The sequence below is a fragment of the Phyllobates terribilis genome, unplaced genomic scaffold, assembly GCF_046119375.1.
Source record: "Phyllobates terribilis strain yellow unplaced genomic scaffold, ASM4611937v1 Scaffold_2__4_contigs__length_985480577, whole genome shotgun sequence".
Taxonomy (NCBI): domain Eukaryota; kingdom Metazoa; phylum Chordata; class Amphibia; order Anura; family Dendrobatidae; genus Phyllobates; species Phyllobates terribilis.
Window position 1 is genome coordinate 756894066 of NW_027362762.1, and position 23202 is coordinate 756917267.

The window sequence follows — 23202 nt, forward strand, 5'->3', positions numbered from 1 at the left end:
AATGTACTGCATAAGTCTACCTTGAGATATTTGGGAAACCTATATAAGTTTATATATATCCTTTATTTTTTGTGTGCACAAGCGCATCTTGGACTTGATGCTAGTAATATCTCAAGTAAGCATGTTTCTTTGCAACGTACGTAAGTTACAGTTGAATCTGTTATTTTCTGCACTTCAATATGTATAAGAAAGGGAGAAAGAAAGGGCGAAGGCTGCAGGGTATGACACAATCGTAACTAAGAGTGCTCGCCATCCACACTATCGAGTACTTATGTCGTGATGACATTTGGGTATTCGCACAGTCACCACATTATATCGCGTATGTTTACATTTTGGCTGTTCAAAACTGAGAGTGCTCGTCACCATATTATAGAGAACTCATGCTGCGGTGACATTTGGGTATTCGCAGTTACTACACTATATCACATATGTTTACATTTTGGTTACCTGGGAAACCATCTCAGAGCTATTTACATACTGTGCCCAAGAGTAGTCTAGACGGGGCTTTTTGCCTGTATTTGTGTCAAGTGCATGCATACAAGACCACTGTGTACGCGGATATCTGCTTGAAGTTCATATATGCGTCTAGAGGTTCGGTGCGCATGTACTATCTAGTTCACTCCTTGCTCCTCATCTTTGTTCATGCGCAGGTGCACATTCCCTATGTCTATTGGTTACGGTGTGCGCATGTGCAGTCCTTATTTGACTTTATACTGGCTTCTGCATTTCGCGCCTACGCATTTGTTCGCCGTATATGCCGGAGTCGCATCCGGTAAGTCCTACAGCTGATCATTATTCAGTATTATTATTTACCTATTTAAATACAAATACATTGAGTTCAGCCACAGGCCCCTGAGGAAGCCACATTGTGTGGCGACACGTGTTGGGCACTTTCTCCCAGTCGCTTCCACCTGATCACTTTAGGGTCCAGGATCTTACTGCATTGCATACGACTGCACCTGTTGCTGACATTATTATGTGTCTGTCTTACTGCATTTGGTTTATCGGACATTTTTTCCTGTTGTCTGTCCTTTTACAGCCCATATTTTAATCTGTTTGGATTTCATTGTATGTCCAGTATTTAGCATGTGATATTTATGGCTCTTATTAGGAGGTGTGGGTTGTTCCTACAGTAACAAGATATGTTTACATCTATTGTAATATTATAATGACAACGGTACATAGATTTATACTTTGTGATCTTAATCCACATCCTTATACAAGTATATAGAGGCATTTTAGGTCTCTTTTTTTTTCTGTAGTCCTTTATATATATATATATATATTCTATTATTGGTGTGGTTTATTTGCTTCCAGCATACCACTGCTCACTACATATGCAAATATCTTCTTGGTGGTCCCTGGTATCTCTCTATATTTATTATTGCATTTATTATATCTATAATGTCAATTCTGACTTTTTAAATGTTTTTAAATTCCTTTTGGCTGTTCTGTATCAATAAAGTATTGCTATTTTTGTGGTGATCCCTGTGTATATGGCATGTTTCTTTTTTGGTTCTTTAACATACAGTGGGTAAGGAAAGTATTCAGACTCCTTTAAATTTTTCACTCTTTGTTTCATTGCAGACATTTGGTAAATTCTAAAAAGTTAATTTTTTTTCTCATTAAAGTACACTCTGCAACCCATATTGACTGAAAAAACAGAAATTTAGAAATTTTTGCAAATTTAATAAAAAAGAAAAACTGAAATATCACATGGTCATGAGTAGTGTTGAGCGAGCACTAAAATGCTCGGGTGCTCGAAGCTCGGGCCGAGCTCACCGTGATACTCCGGTGCTCGACCCGAGCAATGAGCCCAATGTTAGTCTATGGGAGACCCGAGCATTTTTGCGGCGGCACCCCCGGCAGTCTGTAGAAAGTTTAAAAAGTGCCCAAAACGATAGTGACAGTGCTCAAATGACACGGGGACAGCATGGGGATCACCCCAGGAAGCATTTCTGACCCCCAGGTCACGGCTGTCAACAACGTGGTCAGAGGTATTAAGCCACTTTTACGGGCTCACAATAAAACATACAAAAACGAAACTGAAACTGTTTTCCTGTGAAATAAGTTAAGAAACATCCTTTCCAGGGTAAAGACTTATGTATAAGGTAAAATAAATAACCAAAAACAAAAATACTCCTCCACACCTTCGGCTATGTTCACAAGTAGCATTTTTTATGCATTTTTGCACTTTTGTATTGCTTTTAGCCATGACAAATGTATTCACCAGGAAATGTAATTTTAACATTTTACAACCTTATCTGGCCATGTGCTGTGTGACACATGCATACAGTGCTGAAAAGACATGGGAACAGCATGGGGAAGACCCCTGGAAGCATCTTTGACACCCAGGATTGCGGGTCCTGGGTCAATCAGGCTTCAACACAAAGTTCAGAAGGTAGACAGCAGCAGTGGTCGGCCTTCTACACAATGAGTAAATTATTCATGATCATGATGTGTGACACCTCGAAGCCCTGCCCTGGGAGATGGGGGACTCGGAGCCGGGTCCTGATGTTGTTGATGGGGTGCAGCTGTGGCCCGGACCCGCTCCGTGCCCAGGGCCGTCACATTAAAAAGGATGGTATGGGCTTAGCCGGGTTGAGTGGCTGATCTCGACTACACCACCTGTGGCACCTGGTGAAGGCCACCAGCGCTGCTGCAGTCCGCTGAAGCAGGGTGTTATAGCAGCCGTCATTGTTACTACTCCCCACAGGTGGAGCAGGGCCTCAGGCAGAGGGACAGGATGGAGGGGGTTGTAGTCCAGAATGTCTGGTGCTGCGTAGTGCGGTGTAATGCAGAATAAAGAGTCCGGAGGCCATAGGGGTTAACTTCCAGGGTTTTTACTCACGGTGGAGATTGCAGTAGGAAGGCTTCTCCCTGCTCCTCACGGAGTTCTGCGGTCACCAGAGACGAGGGGGTCCAACAACCTCCGAGTAAGTCCAGTGTTCAATCGGGACCCCGCACCAGAGTGTTCCTAGACTTCAGACCGGGTCCTTTCCTGTCTGTGTGTGTGTAGATAGGCCGGGTCTTCCTCTGAACTTCACTCAGAAAAAGGATACGGGTGGCAGCTCCGCTCCTTCCGTTACCCGGTGGGATCCGCAGGGCCTACCAGACTTCCCTGGCCAGGACGTAGAGTAGCAAGGTCAGGTGTCGGGGGCCGGTACCCCTCTTGCAGCCAGAATCCCTCTGAATAGATCAGTTAGGCGAGGACTGGTGGCATATACCGCTCCGTCTGCATCCTCCCCGGGATCCATTTGCGGTGGAGCTACACTCCTGAGCTCCGGGCCTTCTTGGTCATGGTCCTAGACCGGGTTGAGACATTCAATATCTGAAACCTGCCCCTCGACCCAAGGCTAAGGTACGAGGGCCGTGCCTCCATCCTCTGCAGGTCCACACAGGATCCACGCTCAGAGAGGGAGGTCACAATGGAAGAATGATCAAAAGACCATCAAAGAACATCAAAGACCCTCAAAGAACCATGAACCAACATGGCTGTGTATTAAATATGAAATTTAAAGTGTCACTAAAATGTGAATCCTCCACCCTCACCCACTAGTTGGTTCCCCTATCTTTTGGTTCCCCAGTCTCCCAACTTCCAGTAGGGGCAGCACCTGGTGCCTACTAGCCCCCTCTGGTGGGAGAAGCGTAGTGTTGGATGTGGAGGTAGAGTCCCGACCATAGCACTGTTCTTACCTCAGAGGAGGAACACTACACTCCATTAGAGAAGTGCAGTATCCCTGTGGCGGTCGAACCCTCAGGGGCACCACAATGAGGACATCCATCTCCTTAGCTTTCTGTTCCTTGGAATGCAAGCGCATGTATGTAGTAGCGGCTAGGCCTGAGGTGGTCAGCGTTTTGGTGCATATCCTACCTCCTCCGAGGATTGCTGGATGTTTTCCTGCTACTATCCCAGTTCTGTGACTCCCATTAAAGCAAAGCTTCAGGTGATGAATGATGGATGATGGATGAGGTGGTGGCAAAGGAGAAAGAGCAGGAGGAACAGGGACCATTCACATCAATATCAGGCCAGTCAACCACACATGTCTTGTAGGATATGTTTCTGTACCAAAAGGAGCGGTTCGGCTACACAGTTATAGGGCATACAGTGAGTGCAATGCCTACCAAAAATTTCAAGGCACTCCAATGCCCCTTTGAAGTGACATGGAGGTCAGAGGGCCTTAACTAAACCATTTTTTCCATTTATAGCAACTGGGTCTCCTGTGCACTGTTGACCTAAGCAGTGAATGTAAGGCTTTCCAAAAATTATGAGGAACTGCAATGCCCCTTGAAACAGACGTGGATTACAGCATACTAAAAACCTTCTACCCATTATTGGGGAGTGGGTCTTCCTTAGTGTTCGCCTATGCATTGAAAAGCAAAAGCTGACTAAAATTAGGAGGAAATGCAATGCCCTTTGGAAGAGTCGTGGAGGTTAGAGGTAATTAACCACTTCCCGACCGCCCACTGTACATAAACGTCGGCGCTGCCTGGGCTCTGTGCAGCGCCGACGTTTATGAACGGTCGGTGGTCCCGCAGCCCTCAGGACCCCCAGGGTCCTGCAAGTGCTGCGGGTGCGGTGCAGAGTGACAGCTCTGACAGAGGACATCATCGGGACCTGATTGGATCAGGTCCCAATGATGTTAACCATTTGCTATCTTCTATATGCCGCGATCTATAGTGATTTAGAAGATAGTGAGAGGAGAGGGGGTCGTCCACTTACCTCTCCGACAGCCCCCTGATGTCTGACAGGACCTGCCGAGGTCATGGCAGCCGGAGGTCACATGACCGCCTCCGGATCTGCCATGTATGGTGTCTTGCTAGAATCAGCCTGCAGCTGAAGTCTAGCAGGAGACATTGACTGTGAAACTGTCAGCAAAGTTCTCATGCAATGCAATACATGTCTATTGCATTGCATGAGAACAGTGATTAGAAAAATAAAAATTAATGTCCCATACAGGGCTAAGTAAAAATGTAAAAAAAAAGTCTAAAAAATGTTTTCAAACTGTTAAAAAAAAAATTACAAAATAAATAAAAATGAATAAATAAAATATTAAACCAATAAATCCGTATATTTATGCAAAAACAAAAAAAGTACACATATTTGGTATCACCGCATCTGAAACAACAGATCTATAAAACTGTCACACTAACTCCTTCTGTGCACACCGTAATAAAAATAAATAAAAAATGGAGCAAAAAACTATGCTTTTTCATCATATCGCCAAACAAAAAGTGGAAAAAAATGCGATCAAAAAGTAAAATGGAAATAAAAATGGTACCGCTGAAAACGTCATCTTGTTCTGCAAAAAAAAAGCCGCCATACAGCTCCACCAGCAGAAAAATAAAAAAGTTATAGCTCTCAGAATAAAGTGATGCAAAAAAAATATTTTTTCTATAAAATTGTTTTATTGTGTAAAAGCGCCAAAACATAAAAAAATATACAGTAAGTGTAGTATTGCTGTAAATGTACTGACCCGAAGAATAATGCTGCCTTTACCAGACGCAGAACGGCATAAAAAACCTCAAAAAACAATTCCTGAATTGTTGGTTTTTGTTAATTTTACCTCCCAAAAAACGGAATAGAAAGCGATCAAAAAATATCACGTACCCAAAAATGGTACCAATAAAAATGTCAACTCGTCCCGCAAAAAACAAGCCATCACATGACTCTGTCGGCCGAAATATGGAAAAATTATAGCTCTCAAGATATGGCGATGCAAAAGCTAGATTTTGCAAAAAAAGCGTCTTTTAGTGTGTGACAGCTGTCAGTCATAAAAACCCGATATAAATCTGGTATCTCTGTAATCGCACCGACCCGAAGAATAAAGTAATCTCATCACTTATACCACACGATGAACGGCGTAAAAAATAAATAAAACCAATTCTTCACCTGCTACTTATTTATTATGTCTCCCAAAGATCGCAGTAAGGCTCTGGTCACATTTATCCTGCGCTCTGCGCTGAGCACTTACACCAGAGTTTCCGTGTAAATCTCTGAAATACGTGATTCAGACGGAACCCATGACAGAAGATTCCCTGTAATGAGGCAGATATAAGCCACTGTGGATGCCACCTGGCCTGTGATCCCACGGTGTCAGTTTTTTTAGGCATGCATAAAAGTGCGGTTGGCCACATTTTTGTGCACTTCTGAAAAAAAGGACACCGCTAAACAGAGGCCGTACAGAGTCCAGAGTAACTCTGCTGCCTCATTACAGTGAATGGATCCCGCACGGGTTTCATCTGAATTACATCACTAGGAAATTTAGATGGAAACCCCGATGTAAGTGCTCAGCCTAGAGCGCCGGATAAATGTTACGTAAAATGTTCCCAATAAAAGCTTCAACTCAGTCCTAAAAAAAAAATAGTCCCACTCAGGTCCTTTATCTGTTAAAAATATAAGGGGCTTCCAAGTTACTGGTAGCAGAAAGGCTCTGGAAAAGTGAAATGGCCCTTGCCCCCCAAAAGAAATTCAGAAAATTTTGTGCTTCCAAATCTAAATGCCTATTCTACAATAATTTGTTCTCCAATTGTCAAATAGCGCTCCGTCCCTCCCAGATCTCGCCGTATGGCCACATATGGGGTATTGCCACTTTTAGAAGAAATTGTGTGACACATTTCGGCACCATTTTTACCCATTGCCCTGTGTGAAAATGTAAAATCTGAGTGTAAAGCATTTTTTTGTGGTAAAAATATAATTATGTTTTCTTCACTGCCCAATGGTATAAATTTAAAAATTTAAAAATACTCACTACTTCTCTAGATGAATTCCTTGAGAGGTGTAGTTTACAAAATGGGGTCACTTGTGGGGGTTTCTGCTGTTTCGGCATGTCAGCGACTCTTCAAATGTGACATGGTGTTTGCAACCTATCCCAGCCAACATAGCGCTCCTTTCTCTTCCGAACTCTGTCGTACACCAAAGCAGTGGTTTTCCCCCACATATGGGGTATCTGCGTAGTTAGGAGAAATTGCACAGCAAATTTAATGGTGCAAATTCTCCTGTTATCCTTATGATAATGCAAAATTAGGGGATGAAAAACATTTTTTGTGGGAAAAATGTGAAAATTTTATTTTTACGGCTCAATATTATAAATAGTGTTGAGCCACCCCCGTAGTGTTCGAGTTCGGTTCGGTTCGTTGAACACCCGTGTGTTCGCCGAACTGTTCGTCGAACTGTTCGTCGAACACCTTCGAACACCGTTAAAACCAATGGCAGGCAAACAAAAACACATAGAAACACATAGAAAACACCTTCAAAGGTGTCCAAAAGCTGACAAACTGCTCTGAAGACACAACTAACACATGGAAAAGTGACAAGTACATATAGTCATGCGAAAAGAAAAGAGGTGGAGGAGTAAAAGGAGGGGGAGACACAGATATAGGCATGTCATGCCCTTCTAAAATCCAAAAAGTGAGAAGCCGACACGTTCAGTCCGCTCCTGCCCGTGCCACCTCCGTGTCGCCGGGTTTGTGCCAGAGCCGCGGTGAACCCTGACGGCCAGCCCCCCTCTCCCAATACTGGTGCCTGTCCGCTGGTGGGTCGAGCGAGCCCCCCTGTGGTGGAGGCAGCTCTAAGCTTTTTAATTTAAATTGTCTCTCTAATTTGAATGAATACACTTTAAATCCATTTACAAGGATCTATTGGAGGGCAAGTCTCATGCCAGCAGCCACGTAATTCCAGCTCCAGTAGCGTCCACTAAAGCTGCTGCAGTTAAAAAGCTTTTATAAGGATCGAGCTCGGCTGTCCACCGCAAGGCATCTTACTGCCAGTCCCAGCCCCTATGCCTTGGGGTGCCTCCTGATGCTCTTCACTGAGTATCCCGTGGTCCCGAAGCATTTCCTTTGAAAAAATTAAGTGTCAAAACTACAGGTGGTGTAGCTTGCTTAACAGCCGGGATAATCCGCTGACTAGCAGACACTGCTACTAGGCACAAAGTATTTCCTGGGCTAGATGCAGTTAAAAATTTGTAATTAGATACTCTCGTTGGATGCTGAGAAAGCATTCCATAGAGTCTCCTGGCACGCCATATATGATTCTCTTAAAAAGCTTGGGGTAGGGGTCTAGGGGACCCTTTTATAGTCAAAATCACGGCCCTGTATCGCAATACGTCACCTAGGCTGAAGATAAATGGAACTGTATTACCCTGAGGGCTCGGTTGCTACAGAGGTATTGCACCTCACCCAGAGGTGTGATATCTCACTCTCAGGTAAGGATGGAGTGTGGATCAGGACCCGACACCTGCATGCATTACACCACATTGCCGTGGGGCAGGGCGACCAATATGCCCCTGAGATGGACACGACAGTCCCTGTCCCTGGCTGGAGTGGGGGGAGGGAACACTGAGGAAGGGGAACCCTGTAGTGCAGGAGCAGGGAGGAAGCAGTTCCTGGGTGCATTGAGAAGGGAGTATAAAAGGTGGGCACCATCTTAGTTCAGTGCAGAGAAGTCTGAGCAGAAGTGGCAGGGAGCAGGGGCTCTGCATGAGCTCTGCTCCGGAGGCGGGCCTAGTAACAGAGGCCCAGGCCTGGAAGAGGGAGAAGGAAGGAAGAGGAGCGGAGAAGGCTCCAGGAACGAGGAACGAAGGGATCCCAGGGGTGCGGACGGGCGAGTCGCCACCGCACGCCCGAATCCACCTGCGTGGAGGGGTCAGGCCAAAGGGGGAGACCGGTCCCCGAAACTAGTGGAGGCAGGAAACGACCCTCAGCTAGAAACAGGAGGCTGTGACATTTTATGTGGCGCAGCCCCTCGCTACACCAGCTAGGAAGGCACCACATAGGGTCAGGGAAACTGGCGCCAAGTTTACCAAGAGGAGGCCCGAGGCAGCAGGACAGAATGGTTGGTAAGAAAGGCCAGACAAAGGACACACAAAGGGGGTCCTGTGAAGTGCTCCAAAGTTATCTGGGAGTTGTCTGAGCCCCTCACCTGGTGAGCAAAGTACGACGTGGGCAGCCGTTACCTGCAGACGTGGTCTGGATAATAAGAACTGTGAGTAAAGGCCCTGGAGTGCATCACTGACTCCGTGTCGTTACTGCTGCTGCCCTGCACCATCACCCCCATCCTTCGCATACACTGCCCTGAGGCTATACTCCTCCCGTGGGGAGTTATGCTACGCTCTGCTGCACCCACAACACCAGCCTCAGCGGTCTGCCCTGGAGCGGCGGTTCACTCTGACCGCAATCCACGGGTGGCGTAGTCGGACATTTAAACATCAAAACCACATAAATAGTTCCGCCACTGGTTTGACCGCCCTGAGCCACGGAACCGGGTCGCCGCCACGGAGACTACAACCACCAGCATCCACCAAAAAGGGTCCGGCTCCGGGTGTCCCAAGGCCCAGGGGGCGCGTCAGAACATTTTCATCACCTTTCACAATCACCAATGGGACAAGGCAGGGATGTTTTCTGTCCCCTCTCTTATACATCCTAGTGAAGGAGCACCTGCTCTCATCAATTCGCCATAACCCCAATATTAGGTGGATTGAGGTGGGAGGCACCGAGTACAAGTGCTCTCTATTTGCTGATGATGTCCTAGTATATATCACTCAATCACATATATCCATCCATGCTGTTATGGCTGAAATAGATCACTTTGTTACATGGTCAAATTTTAAAATCAATGCAGCGAAGTCTGAGGCCCTCGATGTCTCCCTCCCCAAATCCATATAGGATTCCATCCAGTCCAACTTTCCCTTTGCCTGGCCCTCACAGGGTATTAAATACTTAGGAATTCCTATTCATAGAGACCTCTCCCATCTATGTTATCTTAATTTTGGGCCCTTTATTGAACAACTCCATACAGACCACGGTTGGCAAGTTAGAACTGTAAGATTCACTACGTGAACCACTGGTGTTTTGTGGAAAAGCACATGTACACTGTGTTCCAAATTATTATGCAAAAAGTGTTTAGGAGTGATAAGGGAAGAATTTGTTTGTTTGTCAGTTAAACTCATTGATGGTGATGTGTGTCAGGGCTCTTTATATCACTGTAAGCAATTGCAGACACCTGTGCTAATTAGTTTGGCAGGTGTGTCCAATGAAAGGCAAGACTACTTAAGAAGGCTGTCTCACATAATTAAGCAGCCTACATTTTCTGCCAAAATGGGAAAGAAAAAGGATGTGTCGGCTGCTGAGAAGCAACAAATTGTGGAGTGTTTAGGTCAAGGCATGACAACAATCAACATTGTGCGATGATCAGGATGAAGTGTCTTGGCAATCAAGAAGTATGTAGCTGATTCACAGTACACACGTGTGCGTGCTGATAAGGGCAAATTGAGGACTCTTTCCTACAGGCAATTACGTCAGGTTAAAAGAGCAGCGGCAAAAAAGCCTTGTCATAGCAGCAGACAAGTTTTTGAAGCTGCTTGTGCCTCCAACGTCCCCCGAACAACAAGATGCAGGGTCCTTCAGAGGTTTGCAGCTGTGCATACGCCATCCTGTCGACCTCCTCTATCCACTTCACACAAGCAGAAACGGCTCCAGTGGGCCAAACATTACATGAAGACTGATTTCAAAACTGTTTTGTTCACGGATGAGTGCCGTGCAGCGCTCGATGGTCCAGATGGATGGAGTGGAGGATGGCTGGTTGATGGACACCCCACGCAAACACGGCTACAGCGCCAACAAGGAGGAGGTGGAGTAATGTTTTGGGCTGGAATCATGGGGAGAGAGATTGTCGGCCCCTTTAGGATCCCTGAAGGCGCTAAAGATGAACTCCATAATGTATGTGGATTTTCTCAAACAGCACTTCCTGCCATGGTTCAAGAAGAAGAACCGTGTATTTCACAGCAAGATAATTTTTTTGCATGATAATGCACCATCTCATGCTGCACATAAAACATCTGCATCTCTGGCTGATATGGGCATAAAAGGGGACAAACTTATGGTGTGACCCCCATGCTCCCCTGACCTCTACCCCATTCAGAACCTCTGGAGCATCATCAAAAGGAGTGTCTATGATGGTGGGAGGCAGTTCACATCTAAGCAACAGCTCTGGGAGGGTATTCTGTCCTCATGCAAAACAATTGAAGCAGAAACCATCCAAAACCTGACAAATTCAATGGACGAGAGAGTTCAGAAGCTCCTTTCGAACAAGGGGTCCTATGTGAAAATGTAACATCACCTAGAATAAAGTTTTGAGTTGAAAACTGTTTGATTTCAGTTTCTAATAACCTGCTAATGCTTATAATTTCAAAAATGACCATTTTTTTGGTCTTTATTAAAATGAAAAGGTTGATCAAAAAGTTTGGGGGATCTAAGAGTGTGGCAACCCAGTAGTCATGATTACTTCGAATTCTGACAATATGAGGGTCATGTTGCAGGTAGTGCAGCAAGAAGGCACTTATGTGTCTTGCGCATCTCGGAGCCCCAAAATTATTTTCCGGGCTAGATGCAGCTAAAAATTATTATTAATTTTAAATCTGGTGGAGCTTAGTTTAGATGGCCTAATAGGATCAGTGCTGCACACTGCTACAAAGCCCAAATTATTTTCCAGCCAAGATACAGATAAACATGATTAGTAATTTTAAATCTGGTGGAGCTTATTATAGATGGCCTAATAGAATCAGTGCTGCACACTGCTACAAAGCCCAAATTATTTTCCAGCCAAGATACAGATAAACGTGATTAGTAATTTGAAAGCTTAAAACGGTTGGTAGGGTGATTTTAATCAATCATCCATCTTTTACTCTCCCCAGGATGACACAGGGGTAGAAAAGTCATTTCGGATCCATGATTTGTTCATCTTTATGAACGTGAGTCTGTCTACATTATCAGTGGAGAGCCGCGTGCGCTTATCTGTCAGCACACCACCAGCAGCGCTGAACACACGTTCAGACAGAACGCTGGCTGCGGGGCATGACAAGATCTCCAAGGCGTAAGTGGCTAGCTCCGGCCATTTATCCAGATTGGAAGCCCAAAAAGAGCAAGGGTCCAGTGACACAGTCATGGCTTCAATGTTTACTTGGAGATACTCCTGTACCATCGTCTCTAGGCGTTGACTATGTGTCAGACTTCTTGTCTCCTGTGGCCTTGCAAAGGATGGGCTAAAAAAGTGGTGAAATGATTGCGCAAAATTGATGTTACCAGCAGATACTGTTGTTCTGTTATGGTTTGAGTGCTGAACACTTGACGGTCCCACGGTTGGCAAGTTGGAACTGTGAGATTCACTACGTGCACCACTGGTGTTTTGTGGAAAAGCACATGTAAGATTCTGCAACAGTCTCTGCTGATACTCCTGCATGCGTGCATCCCTTTCTATGGCAGGAATAATTTCTGCAAATTTACTTTTGTACCGGGGATCTAACAGTGTGGCAACCCAGTAGTCAGGATTATTTCTAATTCTCACAATTCGAGGGTCATGTTGCAGGTAGTGCAGCAAGAAGGCACTCATGTGTGTTGCGCATCCAGGAGCACCAAGTCCCTGTTGTGTTGGTGGCGAGGTAACAATCATGCTTCCTTCCTCTGTCCTCTCCCCCCAACCTCGCACAACAGAAATGTGATCAAGGTCTCCCTCATCTGATGAGTCTTCCATCAGTTCGTCCTCCACTTCTTCCTGGGCTCCTGCACCTTCCTCACTAGTTTGGCTGCTACCATGCGCCCTGGTAAAACCATCTCCCCCACCCTCACATGCCTGCCGCCTTGATGCTGCCGACCGTCTGGACCTTGCAGATGTTAGCCCTTCCGCATACAACTCCTCCTCCTCTACTTCCTCCACCTCCTCTTGTGCCACCACCTGACTCCGAATTCTGTTTAACATGTGCTCCAGCATGTAAATCACCGGAATAGTCATGCTGATAATGGCATCGTCAGCACTAAACATCTTCGTCGCCATTTCAAAACTGTGCAGAAGGGTGCATAGGTCCCTGATCTGAGACCACTCCTCCAGCGTGATTTGCCCCACGTCTGGATCTCGTTGGCCCAGGCTATACGTCAGAACGTACTGCACCAGGGCTTGTCGGTGCTGCCACAGTCGCTGCAACATGTGCAGAGTTGAATTCCACTGGGTAGGCACATCACATTTTAGCCGGTGAAGTGGCAGGCCCAACGACTTCTGTAGAGATGTAAGTCGCTGAGCTGCGGGATGCGAACGGCGGAAGTGAGCACACAGCGACCGTGCCCTCTGCAGAAGGCCATCTAGTCTGGGATAGTGGGCTAAAAATTGCTGGACAACCAGGTTCAACACGTGAGCCATACAAGGCACGTGTGTGACATTGCCCCGGCGAAGGGCCGCACCCAGGTTTGCAGCATTGTCGCACACGGCCTTCCCTGGTTTCAGGTCCAGTGGAGACAACCATTCATGAAATTGGTTCTCCAGAGCTGACCACAACTCCTCAGCTGTGTGACTCGCATTTCCCAGACATTTCAAAGTAAAAACCGCCTGATGACGTTGAGCCCTACTGCCAGCATAGTAAGGAGGTGTGCAGGATCCCTTTTGCGCAGTTAGAAAGCTTGTGGCATGACCAGACAGGCTTTGGGTGCAGGTGGAAGACCGAGAGGAGGTTGAGGAGGCAGAAGCAGTGGAGGAACTTTGACATAAAGAGGATTGACGCACAACTCGTGGGGACTGCAAGACTTGGACAGCAGCCCCTTGTCCTGCTGTCACCATAGTTACCCAGTGCCCAGTCAGCGACATGTAACGCCCCTGTCCATGCCTACTCGTCCAAGTGTCTGTGGTGAAATGCACCCTGTCACACACAGAGTTTCTCAAAGAAGCGGTGATGTTGTGTGCGACATGCTGGTGGAGCGCAGGCACACCTTTCTTTGAGAAGTAGTGCCGACTGGGCATCTGGTACTGGGGCACTGCGACGGACATAAGGTCTCGAAAATCCTCTGTGTCCACCAGGCGGAAAGGCAGCATTTCTGTAGCCAAGAGCTTGCAGATGGTGAAATTCAACCTCTTAGCTTTCTCATGGCTAGGAGGAAATGGTCTTTTACTTGTCCACATCTGAGGGACCGAGGGCTGGCTATTGTGCTTAGACGGGGTTGATAAGGGTGTCCCCGGCAAACTGCCGGTCTGTGAGGAAGATTCAGGCGGACATGTTAGGTTGCCTTGATCCAAAGGTGGTGCTATCGATGTCGGACAGCGCTCAACACCAGCTGGTGTTACCACCTCCAAAGAAAATGATGACCTGCCAATCACACTGGCTGTTGCGGGTAAAGAGGTGGCAGGTCTGCGCCCCAAAACAGGTGTGACTGCTGTCCCCCCAGTCACAGAGGATGAAGAGGCCGCGGATGCACAAGATATGGCAGACGGTGGTTGGCCCGGCCGGCTAGGCCGCATTGTAGCACACTGAGCTTCCCACTGCAACTTATGCTTCATGTCCATGTGCCGGTTCATGCATGAAGTACTCAAACTATGTATTTTTTGGCCTCTACTTAGCTTTTGCTGACAAATGTTACAGATAACACGAGTTGGGTCATCTTTATGGATCCAGGGGAGGAGTCCTGAGGAGATAGTTTGCATATTCCCACTGCATTTTGGGGTAAGTGAAGAGTCTCCGCGAGCTCAAAGAACACTGGATTTTGGCTGTTGGAGCTGAAAAGAGGACATCGGTAAACCGCGCGCCGACCGGCGCGCGCATTTTGAAGCTTTTTTTTTAAGCTTTTTTCACTGTTTTCAGAACATTAATAATAAGAACATGGAAGAGTCCAGGAGCCATTTGGTGAGCTGCATATCCTGCTAAATGTTCACAGACTTGCCAGTGGAAAAGCCAGACTTCACATGCCAGAAATGCAAGCTTGTGTCCCTGTTGGAGGAAAAGTTGCGAAATCTAGAAGAGAGGTTAACTACCTTGAAAATCATTAAGGAAGGTGAAGAGTTCTTAGACAGAGCAGAATTATCTCTTCATGATTCAGAAAGAGAAGAAATTCAAACTGCACCTGACGAAACAGAGGAATGGAAGCATGTGACCCACAGAAGCAGGAGGATCGAGAGGCAGTCAGCACCCATACTGCTCAGGAACCAGTACCAGGCTCTCACACAGGAGAACCATGAAGAAATACAGCAAGATAAGACTTTGCCAGCAATGAATAACCTTGTAAACCCTCAGAATCCTCCTGGATGGAGAAAGAAGAATGTTGTGAAGAAAAAACGGAGAGTGGTGGTCATGGGGGATTCCCTGTTAAGAGGAACAGAGGCCGCTATCTGCAGACCAGACATAACCTCAAGAGAAATGTGCTGTCTTCCAGGAGCAAAAATTAAAGATGTGTCTGACAGGATATCAAGACTCTTCAGACCTACAGATCACTACCCATTCCTGCTAATACATGTGGGGACAAATGACACCGCAAGAAAGGACCTGGAAACCATCTGCAGTGACTTTGAAGACTTAGGCAAGAAAGTGAAAGAATTGGGAGCGCAGGTGGTCTTCTCATCCATCCTCCCAGTGGATGGCCATGGAACAATGAGGTGGAATAAGATTCTACAGGTGAACAACTGGCTACGTCGAAGGTGCCGTCAACAAGGATTTGGATTTCTGGATCACGGAATGAATTACCTATACGATGGACTACTTGCTAGAGATGGGGTGCACCTTACGAAGACTGGAAAACATGTATTTGGAAGTCGCCTTGCTACACTCATCAGAAGAGCTTTAAACTAGAACAATGTGGGAAGGGAAGCAAAAGGCCAGAAAAAGCCATACAGCTGACAAATACTATTGAGATCTCTGCTACTGGAAGTGGAAAAGAAGAACAAAGACAAAAAAATCTAAATAATAAAAATATGGGAGGAAGAGAAACCAATCACAAACTAAAATGATTTTATACAAATGCACAAAGCATGGGCAACAAACAAGGAGAATTGGAACTACTAATGCAGGAAAAGGAATATGATGTCATTGGAATCACTGAAACTTGGTGGGACGATACACATGATTGGAATAAAAGGCTAAAAGTGTTAGAGCCTTGCTCTTAGGTTTTTTTTCCTTTGCTGGTCACATGACCTTGTTGGCCTATTTAATCCTGCTCCGCCCTTCTGGCTTTGCTGGACTTCATTGTATATCTACTTTCTAGCTAGCCTGTGCTCTGTGTCTTGCTCTGTTAGTTTGCTTGGTCTACTGACCTCTATGTTCTATATATTTTGTTTGTTCGTCTGTCTGCTACTATTTCTGTTAGGAGGTGTCCCATATTCCTCCCAGTCCTTAGTACTTGTAGGGATTCCTTCCCCACATCTATAGGTCTCCGTACAGACTAGCTTAGGACTTTAGCAGGTCTGATCGCAGGATCAGGTCCCCTGTTACATCGTAGGGATTAAGCTGAGTTCTATCGTAGGGACAGATCTCCTCTCTTTCCTTAGCTCTGGTAGCAGAACATAACAAAAAGGATACAACTTATTTGCAAGAAACAGACTTGATAAACGAGGAGGAGGTGTTGCATTGTATGTTAGAAAAGTGTATATCTGCACAGAGATTGAAGCTTCAGAGACTGGGAGTTCTGTGGAAACTGTTTGGGTAAGAATACAAGGAGAGAACAACGGAAAGGACACCATTGTAGGCATTTACTACAGGCCACCTGGGCAAGCTGAAGATATGGATGAACTCTTTATGTATCAAATGACCAAGTTCTCCAAAAAATATGACGTAGTGGTCATGGGAGATTTCAACTATCCAGACATTTGTTGGGAATCTCTCTCAAGTAAAACTAACAGGTCAAGCAAATTCTTATCCTCTCTTGCTGACAACTTTATCTTCCAAAAGGTAGGGGAGAAAACAAGGGGATCTGCTACTTTGGATCTAATCCTTATAAACAGGGAGGAAATGGTTGAGGAGGTAAAGGTGGCTGGGACCCTAGGAGGCAGCGATCATGCTATTATAGAATTTTGGATAACTAGAGGAGGAAGACATGTGAAGACTCAAACTTCAATGTTAGATTTTAGAAAGGCAGATTTTAAGAGACTCAGAAAGAGAATAGGAGGGATCCAATGGCTGGATGTCCTTAAGGACAAAAAATGTCCAGGAAGGATGGGAAATTTTTAAAAATGAGATTCTCAAAGCACAATCGTTAACAATCCCGAAAAGTAGGAAGAATGGGAAGCATTTAAGGAAACCAGGATGGATGAACACAGAACTTAAACACATGCTAAAAAGAAAGAAAGAAATGTTTATTAAATGGAAAGAGGGAGGCATATCTAAAGAAGATTATAATGCAGTCTGCAGATCCTGCAGGGCATGTATCAGGTTAGCTAAAGCTGACAATGAATTAAGGCTTGCAAGAGATGTCAAAAGCAATAAAAAAGGATTTTGGGGGTATGTCAAAAGTAAAAGAAAAGTCAAAGATGCTATAGGATTTTTACAGGATGAAAATGGAGAAATGGTAAGAGAGGATGTTGAGAAGGCCGAACTTTTTAATTCCTATTTTGCATCTGTTTTCTCTCAGAAAGAAAATGTAACATCAACTGATCTTCACTGTCCTTTTAAAGGAATAGAGGAATCCAAGTTATCAGTAAACAGAAAGATTGTGAGGGAATATTTAGCTAACATAAATGAGTTCAAGTCTCCAGGTCCAGATGAATTACACCCCAGAGTACTGAAGGAGATTGTAGAAGAAATTTTAGAACCACTCTCCATAATCTTTGAAAATTCTTGGAGAACAGGAGAAGTCCCAGAAGACTGGAGAAGAGCAAATGTTGTTCCTATCTTCAAAAAGGGGAATAAGGTGGACCCAGGGAACTATAGGCCGGTGAGTCTGACTTCTATACCAGGAAAGATCTTTGAACAAATTATTAAACAACATGTATGTAAGTACATGGATAAGAATGAAGTGATTAACCAGAGTCAGCATGGGTTTGTAACTAACAAGTCATGTCAGACTAACTTAATTTCCTTCTATGACAGAATCACTGACTGGGTGGATCAGGGAAATGCTGTAGATATAGTATATCTTGACTTCAGCAAAGCATTTGACAAAGTATCTCACATCATCCTTATTGAAAAAATGACCAAGTATGCAATGGACCAGGCAACTGTTAGGTGGATTCATAACTGGCTTAGTGATCGGACTCAAAGGGTGGTTGTAAATGGCTTCACATCCAGCTGGATGAATGTCTCAAGTGGGGTACCACAGGGCTCCGTCCTGGGACCTGTATTGTTCAACATCTTTATCAATGATTTAGATGAAGGAATTGAGGGTAAACTGATTAAATTTGCTGATGACACAAAGCTAGGAGGGATAGCTAATACTAGAGAAGAGAGAGAGAGGATTCAAAAAGACCTAAATAAACTGGAGCAGTGGGCAGCAACCAACAGAATGGTTTTTAACAGGGAAAAATGCAAAGTACTACATCTGGGCAATAAAAATGAAAAAAGCATATACAGAATGGGAGGAATAGAGCTAAGCAACAGTACATGTGAAAAAGACTTAGGTATACTAATAGATCATAGACTGAACATGAGTCAACAATGTGATGCAGCAGCAAAAAAGGCAAATACAATTCTGGGATGTATTAACAGAAGCATACAGTCTAGATCACGTGAAGTCATTATCGGTCTTTACTCCTCTTTGGTCAGACCTCATCTGGAATACTGTGTACAGTTTTGGGCACCACATTTTAAAAAAGACATAGACAAACTGGAGCAAGTTCAGAGAAGAGCGACCAGAATGGTGACTGGTCTGCAAACCATGTCCTATGAGGAACGGTTGCAGGATTTGGGAATGTTTAGCTTGCAAAAAAGAAGACTGAGAGGAGACTTAATAGCTGTCTACAAATATGTCAAGGGCTGTCACATTGTAGAAGGATCATCTTTATTCTCATTTGCACAAGGAAAGACTAGAAGCAATGGGATGAAACTAAATGGGAGGAGACACAGATTAGATATTAGAAAAAACTTTTTGACAGCTAGGGTGATTAATGAGTGGAACAGGCTGCCACGAGAGGTGGTGAGTTCCCCTTCAATGGACGTCTTCAAACAGAGGCTGGACAGACATCTGTCTGAGATGATCTAGTGAATCCTGCTTTGAGCAGGGGGTTGGACCAGATGACCCAGGAGGTCCCTTCCAACTCTACCATTCTATGATTCTATGATTCTATGATCTGAAAAAATGCCCAGGCTATGCAAGGCTTAGCACCCATGCGACCTGAAGAGCCACCACGACTTGTGGTGAGAGGCAGAGTTGTGTTTGAGGATGCAGTTGTTGACGTGCTTCCAGTACTACGTCTCTGTCCAGGAAGGCGCAACCTGACCTCGTCGTCACTAGCATCTTCCTCCACCTCCTCTGCTGACCTCATCTCTTGGCTGACTGTGGGTTGCAGTAAGTGGGAACTCCGACCTCATCATCATCACCCTGTGCGTTATCACACCCGTCGTCCTCAGAGCCAACCTGTTCCTGCCCTGACAAAAAACTAAAGTTGTCGCTCCAATCAGGTATTTGAGTCTCATCATCGTCTTCCTCATTGTCTCCACCAACAGGAGTTACAGTTTGGGAATGAGGGTCTACATTATGGTCAGAACCTTCTGCGTCTGGTCCTGGATCCGACTCATAAAGATTCTGGGCATCAGTGCAGATCATTTCCTCGTCTGGATTCACAGAAGCGCTGGGGTCGACCTCTGATTCCCAGGCTATAGTATGAGTAAACAGCTATGCAGACTCAACCATCTGTTCTACCTCATACTCAGACGGGCAGCTGGAGATTTGGGAGCTGTGAGGAAGCAAGTGCGATTTGGGTGACACCTTTGAGGACTGGAGTATTTGTGATGTTGAAGTTGATGTGGAGGAGAGCCCACTTAAAGGAGCACTTGATATCCGTTGAAGCACCTGCTGTTTTTGTGCCTCATCTGGAATTTGTAGCGATTGGCGTGGCCATAAGAAAGGGATCTTATCACATTGTCCGCTAAAAGAAGTAGACATTTTAGTTTGGCTGGAAGATGGTCTTTCTTCTGCAGATGTTACTGTTGCTTTAACACCTACCCCACGGACACAACCTTTTTTCCCCTTCCCAACACGCCTATTCCCCTTTCCACCAGCAGCAGGCCTTTTTCCACTCATTTTGGTGGTTAACTAATTCACAACTCTGGTGTTGTTTGCACAAAAAAACAATGGATGGGAACCGAGCAGAGCTGAGTGGCCAAACTGTGGTATTAGGCCAAAACTATTGGCTGGGTTAGATGCAGAAAAAAATTATATTCAATTTGCAACCTGATGGAGGTCAGTATAGGTGGACTAATAGAACAAGTCCCACACACAGCTAGAAGCCCAAATATTTTTTCAGAGGTAGATGCAGAAAAAAATATATTCAGTTTGCAACCTGATGGAGGTCAGTATAGATGGACTAATAGAGGAAGTCCCACACACTGCTAGAAGGCCAAATATTTTTTCAGAGCTAGATGCAGAAAAAAATTATATTCAGTTTGCAACCTGATGGAGGTCTGTATAGATGGATTAATAGAACAAGTCCCACACACAGCTAGAAGCCCAATATTTTTTCAGAGCTAGATGCAGAAAAAAATATATTCAGTTTGCAACCTGATGGAGGTCAGTATAGATGGACTAATACAACAAGTCCCACACACAGCTAGAAGCCCAAATATTTTTTCAGAGCTAGATGCAGATAAAAATTATTTTTAATTTGCAACCTGATGGAGGTCAGTATAGATGGACTAATAGAGAAAGTCCTACACACTGCTAGAAGGCCAAATATTTTTTCAGAGCTAGATGCAGAAAAAAATTATATTCAGTTTGCAACCTGATGGAGGTCTGTATAGATGGATTAATAGAACAAGTCCCACACACAGCTAGAAGCCCAATATTTTTTCAGAGGTAGATGCAGAAAAAAATATATTCAGTTTGCAACCTGATGGAGGTCAGTATAGATGGACTAATACAACAAGTCCCACACACAGCTAGAAGCCCAATATTTTTTCAGAGCTAGATGCAGAAAAAAATTATATTCAATTTGCAACCTGATGGAGGTCAGTATAGATGGAGTAATAGAACAAGTCCCACACACAGCTAGAAGGCCAAATATTTTTTCAGAGGTAGATGCAGAAAAAAATTATATTCAGTTTGCAACCTGATGGAGGTCTGTATAGATGGATTAATAGAACAAGTCCCACACACAGCTACAAGCCCAATATTTTTTCAGAGGTAGATGCAGAAAAAAATATATTCAGTTTGCAACCTGATGGAGGTCAGTATAGATGGACTAATACAACAAGTCCCACACACAGCTAGAAGCCCAATATTTTTTCAGAGCTAGATGCAGAAAAAAATTATATTCAATTTGCAACCTGATGGAGGTCAGTATAGATGGAGTAATAGAACAAGTCCCACACACAGCTAGAAGCCCAAATATTTTTTCAGAGCTAGATGCAGATAAAAATTATTTTTAATTTGCAACCTGATGGAGGTCAGTATAGATGGACTAATAGAGAAAGTCCCACACACTGCTAGAAGGCCAAATATTTTTTCAGAGGTAGATGCAGACAAAAAATTATTTTGAATTTGCAGCGTGATGGAGGTCAGTATAAATGGACTAATAGAACAAGTCCCACACACAGCTAGAAGCCCAAATATTTTTTCAGAGGTAGATGCAGATAAAAATTATTTTTAATTTGCAACCTGATGGAGGTCAGTATAGATGAACTAATAGAGAAAGTCCCACACACTGCTAGAAGGCCAAATATTTTTTCAGAGCTAGATGCAGACAAAAAATTATTTTGAATTTGCAGCGTGATGGAGGTCAGTATAGATGGACTAATAGAACAAGTCCCACACACAGATAGAAGCCCAAATATTTTTTCAGAGGTAGATGCAGAAAAAAATTATATTTAGTTTGCAACCTGATGGAGGTCTGTATAGATGGATTAATAGAACAAGTCCCACACACAGCTAGAAGCCCAATATTTTTTCAGAGGTAGATGCAGAAAAAAATATATTCAGTTTGCAACATGATGGAGGTCAGTATAGATGGACTAATACAACAAGTCCCACACACAGCTAGAAGCCCAATATTTTTTCAGAGCTAGATGCAGAAAAAAATTATATTCAATTTGCAACCTGATGGAGGTCAGTATAGATGGAGTAATAGAACAAGTCCCACACACAGCTAGAAGCCCAAATATTTTTTCAGAGCTAGATGCAGATAAAAATTATTTTTAATTTGCAACCTGATGGAGGTCAGTATAGATGGACTAATAGAGAAAGTCCCACACACTGCTAGAAGGCCAAATATTTTTTCAGAGATAGATGCAGACAAAAAATTATTTTGAATTTGCAGCGTGATGGAGGTCAGTATAGATGGACTAATAGAACAAGTCCCACACACAGCAAGAAGCCCAAATATTTTTTCAGAGGTAGATGCAGATAAAAATTATTTTTAATTTGCAACCTGATGGAGGTCAGTATAGATGGACTAATAGAGAAAGTCCCACACACTGCTAGAAGGCCAAATATTTTTTCAGAGCTAGATGCAGAAAAAAATTATATTCAGTTTGCAACCTGATGGAGGTCTGTATAGATGGATTAATAGAACAAGTCCCACACACAGCTAGAAGCCCATTATTTTTTCAGAGGTAGATGCAGAAAAAAATATATTCAGTTTGCAACCTGATGGAGGTCAGTATAGATGGACTAATACAACAAGTCCGACACACAGCTAGAAGCCCAATATTTTTTCAGAGCTAGATGCAGAAAAAAATTATATTCAATTTGCAACCTGATGGAGGTCAGTATAGATGGAGTAATAGAACAAGTCCCACACACAGCTAGAAGCCCAAATATTTTTTCAGAGCTAGATGCAGATAAAAATTATTTTTAATTTGCAACCTGATGGAGGTCAGTATAGATGGACTAATAGAGAAAGTCCCACACACTGCTAGAAGGCCAAATATTTTTTCAGAGCTAGATGCAGAAAAAAATGATATTCAGTTTGCAACCTGATGGAGGTCTGTATAGATGGATTAATAGAACAAGTCCCACACACAGCTAGAAGCCCAATATTTTTTCAGAGGTAGATGCAGAAAAAAATATATTCAGTTTGCAACCTGATGGAGGTCAGTATAGATGGACTAATACAACAAGTCCCACACACAGCTAGAAGCCCAATATTTTTTCAGCGCTAGATGCAGAAAAAAATTATATTCAATTTGCAACCTGATGGAGGTCAGTATAGATGGAGTAATAGAACAAGCCCCACACACAGCTAGAAGCCCAAATATTTTTTCAGAGGTAGATGCAGAAAAAAATTATATTCAGTTTGCAACCTGATGG